The sequence below is a fragment of the Epargyreus clarus genome, unplaced genomic scaffold (assembly GCF_041222505.1).
Source record: "Epargyreus clarus isolate Ecla_fem2 unplaced genomic scaffold, WU_Ecla_fem_2.2 ptg000013l, whole genome shotgun sequence".
NCBI lineage: Eukaryota > Metazoa > Arthropoda > Insecta > Lepidoptera > Hesperiidae > Epargyreus > Epargyreus clarus.
In genome coordinates, this window is record NW_027332221.1 from 4,238,390 (window position 1) to 4,250,684 (window position 12,295).

Genomic DNA, 12,295 nt, shown 5'->3' on the forward strand with positions numbered 1-12,295 from the left:
CCACCTACCACCTCCGGTGCAGCACCCGCTGTCCGGCCTCGCGCGCCGTCCGCCACTAGGGGACCCGCGCCCAGAAGGGTAGTGGAGGAGTACGCGGGAACAGAGGGTGCATCTCTCATGGCGCCGGCAAACCCTCCCTCCGGTCGCGTGTGCGTCAGTAAGGCGCGCCGCGACAGGAAGAAAAGGGCCCGGGAGCGCAAAGCGCTACCAGCGGCGACAACATCTGCCGCCCCTGCCCCTGCCGCACCAAGTGTTGCGGCGCCAGAACACCGGCCAAGCAGGAGCAGGAAGAAGAAGACGCCACGCACCCAACCTGAGCCCGCGGCCCCCGCCGCTCCCCCTCAACCTCCATCGCAGCCCGCCCTCCCAGCCTCGGCTGGCGCGGAGGTGGGCGACCAACAGCATGGTAGGAGTAAGCCGCCGCGGAGGCAAGCGGTAGCACTGAGCGAGGAACCCACTCGCCCTGTGCCGCGCCCCAGGACGACACGTACTCCAACCCCTGCACCTCGTCCCCTACAGGCTCTGGGTATACAGACGTCGGCCGATGACCTTGTGGCGGCAATAGCCACCATAAGCGAGGCCATCGCCCGGTACCCGGACCTCGTGGGGGCGATTAAAAGAACATTGGCCGAAACTTTCGGGTTCCAATATGGTAGTACAACTTAAGCTACTATATTGGAACCCGGGAGGGCTTTCTCCCGCCAGTAAGCAGGGGTTGAGACACCTCGTCCAGGAGCAGGGCGTCCACGTCGTGCTCCTGGGCGAAACCAAACTCCGCCCCGCTCAGAGCTACCGACTGCCGAACTACTTCGTGTACCGCCGTGACGAGATCGCGCCGTCCGGTCATCCCTTTAGGGGCACGGCGGTGGCGGTCCGACGCGACGTGGTACACGACGAGTTACCGCTCCCGTCATTCACCCAGACTCGCTCCATAGGGGTATCTGTGTGCATGGCGGGCCGGGACCTGCGGCTGTTTGCGGCCTACCGCCCACCTGGTCCCCTCTTTGACCCGCGGGACATCGCTAACATCTTGGACGATGGTATTGCGACCCTGGTGGCCGGCGACCTTAACGCCAAGCATCCGGCTTGGGGCTCGCGCACGGTCAACCCAGCGGGACGCAAACTGCACCATGACTCCGAGGCGATGGGCTATGAGGTGCTTGGGCCAGAGGCACCCACGCACATCCCCTCGGCCGAGTCCCATCGTCCCGATGTCCTGGACATAGTGCTCCACAGGAATCTCCAATGCCCGGTGAGTGTGGAGGTGCTGTACGACTTGGACGGACAGCACCTCCCCATTCTAATCACGCTTGGTCTGGGGGCGGAGTGTGTAGCACCGCCCCGGTTCCGCCGCGTGACGAACTGGGAGAAGTACCAGGCCGAATTGGCAAACCTAAAGTTCAGTGGCTCGCTCTCCACCCCGGAAGGGGTGGAAGCCGCCGCCCACCTGTTAACAAACACCCTTAAAGATGCTTTGGCGGCGTCCACCGATCACAAACCGGTGGAGAGCCACAAACCCGACCTCCCAGCTCGTCTAAAGGCCAAACTTTACAAAAAGCGTTTGCTGCGAAAGCTTTGGGCGCACACCCGCTGTCCCCGGATCAAGCGTGAGCTCAACGCACTGTCGGAGGAGCTGTCTGGCGAGATGAGTGCCTACCGTGGCACCGCCTGGGACGCTTATGTGGACCAGGCGGGCGAACACGAGAGGTCTCTGCACCACCTCAACAGACAGCTCACTCGCACTAGGGCGGCCGTCTGCCCGCTTCTAGACGGAGAGGGCAGGCGACGCTTTGCGCCGAGAGAACGGGCGGAGATACTTGCGGAGCACTTGTTCGAGCAATTCTCAAACCCCGTAGGCGCTGTCGAAGAACACCATGAGGTAGTGGAGGCGTGGGTTGAGGACTTCGTCGGACGCCCGACACCGCCACCCCAGGGATTGGAGTTCATCTCGCCCTCGGAGACGCGGAAGGTCGCTGCGCGCTTACATAAGCGCAAGGCGCCAGGCCCCGACGGGATCCCCAACTTAGCGTTGAGAATGCTGCCCAGGGGAGCCTTGGTCGCCATGACCAGGCTCTTTAACGGTGTCCTCCGCACGGGCTACTTCCCGACCATCTGGAAGTTGGGGAAGGTCATAGTCCTCCCGAAGCCGGGGAAAGACAGACGTCTCCCGGAAAGCTACCGACCCATCACGCTACTACCTACCATAGCAAAGCTCTTCGAGAGGCTCGCATTGAAACGACTGTCGCGGTCACTTGCTGTAAGGGACGAACAGTTCGGTTTCCGTGCGGGCCACTCGACTACGCTGCAACTGACACGGGTACTCCACCACTTGGCAGGCGAGACCAATCGCGGGCGATGCACTGTCGGGGTCTTCCTCGATATCGAGAAGGCCTTCGACCGTGTATGGCATGCTGGTCTCGTCTTCAAATTGTTGGAGTCGCCGGTGTCGGCGCTATTGTGTAGGCTGGTAGCGTCGTTTCTTGATGGGCGGCAGTTCTTCGTGTCGGTAGAGGGCCATGATTCCGACCCCCGCCCCATTCGTGCAGGAGTCCCGCAGGGCAGCTGCCTCTCGCCGCTCCTCTACTCCCTCTATACCAACGACATCCCCACTCTAGAGGGTCACCTCAAAGAGTAGGAGCATGATGCCGTTCTAGCGCTGTTTGCGGACGACAGCGCCTACTTCACCACTTCGCGCAGTCCCGAGTTGGCGGTCGCGAGGATGCAGCGGCTGCTCGACTTGCTACCAGAGTGGCTGGACAAGTGGAAGCTGACCGTCAACGTCGGTAAGACGGTCGCGACACTGTTCAGCCGACACCGTGCTATGCCGTCGCCGCTACGTTTCCGTGATCGGGAAGTAGCTTGGCAGCCCACGGTTAGGTACCTGGGATGTCACATCGATCGCTCGTTGCACATGGTGCCTCAGGTGAACCACGTCATTCACCAGGCCCGTGCTGCACGGGCGATGCTCCGACCGGTGTTGTCATCTCAGCTGCCGACATCCACCAAACTAAGGGTGTACAAGACGTACATCCGATCCCGGTTAACCTACGCGGCGCCTGCATGGTACGCGTTGGTGGCAAAGTCGAACCGCAAACGCATCCAAGCGCAGCAAAACCAGGCCCTACGTGCTATCGTGGGAGCCGGTCGCTACGTGCGGAACGATGTGGTGGCGCGAGACCTCAGGGTTCCGACCATCGAGGAGTTCGTGAGGACGATGTCGGTGCGAATGTTCGCGAAAGCCGACAACGGCCCACACTCCCACCTGAGGGGCATCGCGCCGCTTCACGCTCGTCCTCCCGACGGGCGCCCGCTCCCTAGGGAGCTCACGGGCTAGGATCCCCAGACCACCTAGGGGAGTCCGTCAACCCCACTCGGGGCAGCGCGAAGACACTCCACCCCCCCCCCCCCCCCCCCCAATCAATTATTTCTGAAAGTTCGCCTAACGGCGGAACATAGCACCGGGGGCAGTCGACCCCTTGAGAATTGCCCGGGTAAAGAGGGAGACCTCGAGACCCGTACACCCCACTCCTGGAGGCCCCCCTCAGGCCACAGAGTAGGACGTCCACATTGCATTTGTATTAAGCATTGGTGTTCATTATTTTATTATGTTTTAAATAACATTATATTATTATGAATAAATATCAAGAATCCGGGGGGTATTTACCACCTGAGAATCTGCCCGGGCAAAGAGGGTATCCTCGAGACCCGAATTTCCTGCCCACCGCCCTTATGTTGACATTGCCGCAATATATGTGCGCCCGGAGGGTAAGACGTCCCAGCGATAGATAGATAGATAGGCTTAAGCATGGTCTCAGCAGAGAAGAATACGAAGAAGACTCCCGAAGAAGAAGAAGACTCCTGAAGAAGAAGAAGACTCCTGGAGAAGAAGAAGACTCCTGGGGAAGAAGAAGGAAAATCTGAAGACGGAAGCGTTCCTGCGCAAGAAGAGGAAGTAGGGGTTAGGTCGGGATAGGGAAGAGGCTTTGGCTGGCCTACACTCTTGTTTCTATTGCACGTCAATTATTGTTTCTATTGCACGTCACCCCTTCCCCGCACCTACCCTCTCTACGGCACGGGACAGGCGCAACTCCCCGACGCGACGACTATCACCACGAGCGGGCTTCCGGCGCCGGACGGAAGAAGGCCGTCCGTACAACATCACGCCCGCACCCCTATACGGTCGCAGGTTAGGTGGCGGCGTGGCATACCACCACACCGCCGAACACAGCGCCCCGCGACATCAGTATTTAAAGTAGTTTGTTTTAAATTGCTATCCATGCAAGAAAGATTTGTGAAAAACTGATTCAGACAGTTGAGGCTAACATTACAAGGAACAGTATTATTACGCGCTTTCCCAACTCCTAGCGACCTAAGAAATTTCCAGACCTTTGCAGAATCTGTATCTTGAACAGACTTGTGAATATAGCGTCGTTGTGCATCTCTACACACCTTATTGCAACGGTTCCTGATGATTTTATACTTAAAGTGATTTTTATTGCTGGGATCTGACTTGTATTTTGATTTGGCAGTGTTTTTCTTAGTAATTAATGTTTTAATTTCCTCAGTCAACCAGGGAGCAGGAAGATGGCGGACACGAACAGGACGAACAGGAGCATGCAAATCAAGTATCTGCACCAAAAGCGAGTTAAAAATGGCCACCTGTTCGTCGACGGTGTCAGCGCTGTAAATGGAGCTCCAATCGGCTTTAGCAATATCAGCCCGAAAAGCATCGATATCCATATTTTTGAAGTTACGTCGAAGATGTATCCTTGACTTAGCTTTGGGAGGTTTTAATTTATAAGACAAGTAAATGAGGTCATGATAAGAGAAGGCGTCAGCAGCACATTGACCATGCTTAAAAACATGGTCAGTAGAGGATACAAATATCAAGTCAAGAAGTGACGGGATACAATTGGGAAAAGAGTGAGTCGCAGAGAGAGGAAGAATATGTAAATTGGCTGCATCCGCTAAGGATTTCAGTCGAGTAGCTCTTATGTCATTCTTAAGAAGGCACGTATTAAAATCTCCCATAAGTATGGAGTGAGAATAAATAGGACAGAGATCTTCAAGATTTTTTTCCAGGGTGGAGAAGTAGTCTACGTTTAAAGAAGGACTATAAAAAACTCCTAAGAGTAACTTTGTATTGGTAAACAAGACTTCGACAAAGAGATACTCCGCTTCACTTCCAGATTGAGCCAACGTTGACATACGTAGAATGGAAAACGGGATGTGTGATCGTAAATAAATAGCAACACCACCACCGCCCCGGCCAGTGCGATCATTGCGAATCAAGTGAAATCCTGGAAGTGAGAAAGATGTAGATGGAAGGCATGGTTTCAACCAGGATTCTGAAACCAGAACTGCATGAATATTTTTGCTATCAAAAGAACTAACGAGATCGGGGTAATGTGCCGGAATAATCTGTGCATTAATGTGACAAACATTGAAATTTTTCTGCGAATTGCAAAAATTAGTTTCTAGTGTGGTATGTAGGGATGAACTGCTTTGAAAACTGTCGTCGCTGCTTAGCCCATCGGATGTTGAAGAAAAGGATACATAAGGTAGACTATTATTACTACTAGTTGCTGACATGACAAATTAAAAATAAAATTTTTACAATTACGAATAATAAAAAAGTACAACAATATTAAAAATAATAATAATAAATAAAAACAACTACATATGTTAGGTCTAAGACCAACCAGCTATACAATTAATATTAAAAAAGAAAAATAATAATAGTAAAACAAAAAGAAAAAACAATTAACAACACAATTACGATGACTTAACAAAAACGGAACGCAGTCAATGACTGTGAACACTACGTCGGATGTGACAGCTGACAGACGTCACTGTGCCGGTGGCAAATGGCAATGGCAGCAGTCAGCGTCAATGCATTAGTGTCATTGTCAAAACTAAAAAATTAAGAGTTATTATTTATATTTTGTTGTTTTGGTTATTGCATAAGTTACCCTCGTATGAAAATTAATATAGAAGTAAACCAAAACATTGCATACAATGATACAGAAATACGTATTACTAGTAGTGATAATGCATACAAAGTCTTCAAATAACAATAACAATAAGTGACAGAAACAGTTTAAAAAGCGAAAAAGTTTAGGAAACATTTATTTATTTATTTTTATTTATTTTAAAATTTTATTGCATCACCTCTCAAAAGAAATGCACAAAAGGGCAAACATAATGCCTGATGGCATTTTCTACCAGTCAACCCTGGGTGGATGAGGAGAATTTGCAGCAGGTGTTATGCGAAAGTAACAAAGAACGATAGACAATAATAGAAACAGCAGATATATCAATATGTATTAAAAATAAAGAAATATACATATTTTAACAATAAAATAAATATATATTATAATATACCTATATACAGATACACATAAATAAACTAATACATACTATTTATCATATATATAAATATAAAGTCAGCAGTGTTAAGCGCTGCTGTGTTCCGGTTTGAAGGGTGTGGTAAGGGAGACAGACTTTTCCGAGGCGTTCCAGCTTAGTCCTCAGGGGTAGCGGCGCATCTGTGGCCGACCTCAGGTAGGAATATCTAATCCTATCTGGGGTTGATTACAGATGTCCATGGGCGGCAGTAGCCACTTACCATCAGGTGGACTGCATGCTCGTCTGCTACTCTTATATTATAAAAAAAAAAAAAAAAAAAAAAAAAAATAACTAAATAAACACAGGTAGTAACAAAAGTCGTTTAAGAATTAGATGACGAGTTCAGATAATGTTCTCGGACAAGCTTTTTGAACACAGCTTTACTAGGGGCTTTGCGGATATGCACGGGCAAGGCGTTCCAAAGTAGTACCGCCTGAACAGAAAATGAGAAATGAAAAAAACCGCTAGAATGCAGTGGAATATCGGCTCTTAAATTATTGGACGACCGAAGCATTTTATCATGCGTTAAAAACATATATTGGAAGTGATCCTTCAGATAAGGAGGAATATTTGTATCATTCAAGATAGAGTAAAGCATAGAGAGAATTCTAGAATTACGCCTCTGACGAATAGAAAGCCACTTGAGTTGGCTGCGAAACTGAGAGATGTGATCATATTTACGAAGGCCAAATATGAACCTGATAGAATTGTTGAGAAGGCGTTCTAGTTTATTGAGAAGAGCTTCGGTCAGATCTGAGTAGCACACATCTGCATAATCGATGACAGGCAAAATTAGGGTATTCACTAACATTAGTTTGGTCTTAATGGGAAGGAAGTGCTTTAGGCGATATAAAGATCGCAAGGTAGCATTGACCTTACGAGACACTTCTGTAACCTGCGTACTCCAACTCAAGGAGCTGTCAATATACAGGCCAAGATTCCTCACCGACTCCGAAATTGGAATTTGCGTACCGTCATAAATGACTGCAGGTAAAGAATTCCGGTCAATCCTAGCCAGCAGTCTAGAGCTTCCAATGACGATAGCTTGACATTTGGCAGGGTTGACTGGTACCCCATAGCGCATTGACCAACTCCGGAGAGCACTCAAATTATCGTTTATCTTAGCTATTGCACTGTGGAGGTTATCAACATCGGCTTGAGCGTATAGTTGCAAATCATCAGCATACAGATGATACGAACAGTTGATAAAAGGAGTGATGGAGTCAATAAATAAAGAAAATAATAAAGGAGAGAGAATACCGCCTTGCGGGACACCAGCATCTAAACAAGCCCAGTCCGAGGAGGCATTACCCATACAGATGGACTGCTGGCGCCCGCGAAGATATGAAGAGAACCAATTCAGGGCAGAGGGCGAGAACTGTAAGTGAGTAAGAATAGCGAGGAGAATATCGTGGTCGACTGTGTTAAAAGCGTTAGAAAAGTCAACAAGCGCCATCACCGTCAGTTTACGATCGTCCATCCCTTTTCTGACGTCGTCACACACTCTGACTAAAGCGGTGGAGGTGCTGTGACCGGAGCGGAACCCAGACTGATATATACTCAGCAGGTTATATTTCGATATATGAATAGAGACTTGCTTATGTACACAGGCTTCCAGAAGCTTAGAGAGGAACGGGAGAATAGATATAGGCCGAAAATGGTTAGGGAGCGTAGGATGGGATACTTTAGGAAGTGGACGAACAAAGGCTTTCTTCCAGATAGAGGGATACTGACCAGAGGACAAGGAAAAATTAATGATATGGGTAATAGCTGGAAGAAAGTTATCAATTACGTTGGAAATCATAGTCCTACCCTCTTCATCACATCCTACAGCCCTGGATTGGATACTGAGGACAACCTTTTTAACCTCTTCCTGATTAATAGGAGAGAATTTAAAGGCAGGGACAAAAGAAGATTGCATAGAAGCAATGGAAGCAATAGTGTGGCAACGGATTGTATTGTTCATAGGAACCGTGGAAGTAAAATGACGATTTAAGTCATCCAAAGAGAGAGAGGAACAGCAATCCGACGAAGAGGGTTTACCCACACCGAGTGACCTCAGAAATTTCCACATACCAGCGGCTGACGAGAGAGAAATATTAGAGTGGATATATCGGCGTTTAGCTATTCGTACCATCTGATTGCATCGATTACGCACAGCTTTAAATGCTACCCAATTGGTTTCAGTGCGCTCCTTCTTATATTTGCGAAAAGCACGATCCCGTCTGGCCATTGCTACGCGAATATCGTTAGTGAACCAGGGAGCAGGAGGACGCCTCAATTTCACCTCATGCAACGGAGCGTGAGCGTCATAAAGTGAAAGAATGGTGTTGTTAAGGAAAAGGACTTTATCATCCACCGTTGACGCATCAGTTAAAGGGGAAAAATTGATCAAAGAGGCATCTCTCTTGAGCTTGCCCACATCCATTCTTGCGAAATTTCGCAATTGCAATACGGCAGGAATTTGTTTGGGAGACTTAATTTTATAAGACGTGTAGACAAGATCATGCCGGGAAAAGCCAGGGGCAGAAAGTTGACCATAAGACACAATGCACTCCGGAGACGCGACTATGATAAGATCAATCCATGAGTCATCAGTGTTGATATTATGATGAGTTGCTGATAAGGCAAGAATTGAGAAATTAACCGACTCAATTAAGGATTTAAGTCTTAGGGAACGCACTTAGACATGTCAGTATTAAAGTCTCCCATTATTAAGCAGTGTGTATACTCAGATCCCAGGGTCTCTAAAACTGACTCTAGAGTGTCAGAAAAATCGATGGATGGAGGACAGTATACTACGCCTAGAATCGCCTTAGTGCCCATGACATCTAGTTCTATGAACAGATACTCAGGTGAAGCAGTGTAACAAGACGGCGAAGAGGCAATAATTTTGTACTTAAAAGAGGATCTTAAATAAATCGCTACACCGCCACCCCCTTTCTCTGTGCGGTCATTGCGAATCAGCACAAAACCCGGAAGTGAAAATGTGGTTGAGTGTAAGGAGGGTTTTAGCCAGGTTTCCGAAATCAAAATGGCATGTAAATTATTTACGTTGAAAGCAGCCTCAAGTTCGGAATAATGACTCGGAATACTCTGTGCATTAATATGGCATACATTTAAATAGTTTTGTTGGGAAGAAAACACTCTAGTTAAAAACATTGAAGAAATAAAAAAGTGTAAAGGGGAAAATAAAAGAAAACAATACGTATCATCACTTCTTCTGTGTTCTCTTGTGCCGTGAAGCAATCCGATCCTGCTTTTGTGCGTCACTTGTCGTCTGGACCGGGGAAGTCGCTTTGGGAATGGCATCAAGACGCACCAAGCTGTCTACTTGGTGACGAGAGCCATCCGCTGCCAGAACATGGATGAGGCCATCGCGGGTCCAGCACTGCTTGACACCATGCCGCCTACGAGCCTCCATAAATACAGCGTGTCTTGTTTTGGTCAAAAATTCTGACAAGGTGATCCCCGTACCTTTAAGTTTGGTTTTTGCAAACCATACCTTGTCGCGCAGAGAAGCCTCCCGAAACTTCACAACAACTGGTCGCGGTTTTTTATCATTGGGACGACCCAGTCGGTGGCAACGACTAATGGAGGCCGATGTGAATGTTCCTATGTCAAGTTTTCCCCTCACTATCCTGGCAACCATAGAAGAAGTATCCTCAGAGTCATCCTCAGGAACACCATGCAGCAGAAGCATCTTTCGGCGTGCCCTAGTTTCTGCCCGATCCATTTCGCGCCCCAGGAATTCAACTTGACGTTGAAGGGTGCTTAAAGCAGTCACAATAAACGTTTTGAAAGCTGTGAACTCCGATGCCAAGGATGTGGTAGACACAACTGCAGGACTAGCCTTTTTTTAATTCCTTCTGAAACTCATTCATTCTGCTGTTGAAGAGCTCTGTCATCTCTACAAGTGAATCCTTGACTGACTCCATGTTCACTATGTCAAAAATTAAGAAATAGGTGATATTATTCGAAATGTGTATAAGGAGTGAATGCTGGTAGGTACTTAGCCCTCACAAACAATTATTTACACATAAATTAGTGTTTTAAATATTTTTAAATTTCAAATTACACTTGGAACTGTATAAAAGACGTGTCGGTATTTTCACTCCTACCCTCGAAAAGTCAATATGGGGATTGGGGAAATACCAAACCAGGGACAAGTCCAAACGCGATTTGCACGAGATATGTCAGACGCGACGACTTAAAACACGCACTTACACGACTTATACACGCACTTATACACACGAAATGTTCGTATTTTTTGAAAAACTGCGTATTACACAAAACCGTTGTCGATGCACGCACGCCTTTTTCAGCAACGATCCCGGCGGCTAAATGGTAGCCTGCCAGGAGCAGTGGTCGCAAGGAAGGCGTATGTGAATGCAAATCTTCAACATAGGCCGGTGCAGGAAAAAAATTTGAAGTGCTCGACGCCCGTTAATGGCCGCCGAACTTTTTCTTCCAAGTCCGGCGTCTAGTAGCCCGAAACACGAATTATTACTTCGCGAACTTATATTACAACGTTCTATCGCGTCGGGGTCACCAATTTGGTGTATAAATTGCGGGCGTGTTAATCTTCGGGTTACGCAAATAAAAGTCGCTTTTAAATCTTAACGTTTACTCGAACGGAGTTATGTGCGAAGAGTGTAAAAAAACATGGACGCCTCTGTGTTGCCATAGACAGTGGCAAAGAAATGCGAGACTTACCATAGATACAGAAATACAAATGAATATTACAAATTAACTAGATAATATAATTAATGACACAATAATATTCTAAATTAAGTAATCAGTTGTATAATAAACATTTATAAATATCTGTAAAGTAGTACAATAAAGTTAACAGTAGAGTGACGGTCTAAACGAACCGCCACATAGGCCTTTAAAACCTCCCTTAAATATGAAGGTACTTGATGGACGGACAGGCCCTCCATAATCGCTCTCCAGGGTAGAGAGTTGAAAGCGTTGACTATGTCTAGGCTTACCGCCAAGACTACTCTACCCTGGGATATGGCCCGCTCTGAGAGCGTTCGGACTCGGAGGATGGCGTCCACCGTCGAACGTCGCTGCCGGAAGCCGAACTGGTTTTCGGAGAGGTCCGGGCCGTGGCACGCTAAATGCTGACTAATTCGAGAGGAAATTATCCTCTCGAATAGTTTGCCCGCCTCATCCAACAGGCAGATGGGTCTATACGCTGATGGGGAGTCCCGAGGCTTGCCCCACTTGTGCAACAGTACCAACCGCGCCTGCCTCCACACCGACGGAAACCGTCCATAACGGAAGCAGGCGGTGTACAAGTTTTGCAGCCTCCCCCCCAGCACTGTCAGCGCCAAGACCCAAGCCTGACCTGGGATTCCATCCGGCCCCGGAGCAGTGTTTCGCCTCGCCATGCGCCTGATGGCTCCTTCGAGCTCGCAACTAGTGACCGCCAGGTCGTTCGACCAATCAGAGCGATCCGGCAACGCGACGGAAGGACCCGTTTCGTCAGTGGTTCCTGGAAACAGGCTGTTCACCACTGTGTCCACGAAAAGCGGGTCGAGAGTTTCCGTAAGCGGAGGCACCCATGGGCGTAGCTTGCCGAGAACCATCCTGTATGGGCGTCCCCATGGGTCACGGTCTAGCCCCTCCACGAGCGCGCTCCAGTTCCGGGCTTTGCTTTCGGCGATAGCGCCCTGAAGCAATGTTGTTGCGGCCCGGTACTCCGCGTACTTCTCCTCCCGTTCCGCGGCGCCGGACGACCGGCGTCGTCGAGCCCGAGTGTACTGACGTCTAGCGCGCAGGCAGGCTGCACGCAGCCGTGCGATGTGCTCCGTCCACCAGTACACAGGGCGTCTCCAGCCAGGTCTGACACGCGGCATCGCGGAATCGCAGATAGCCG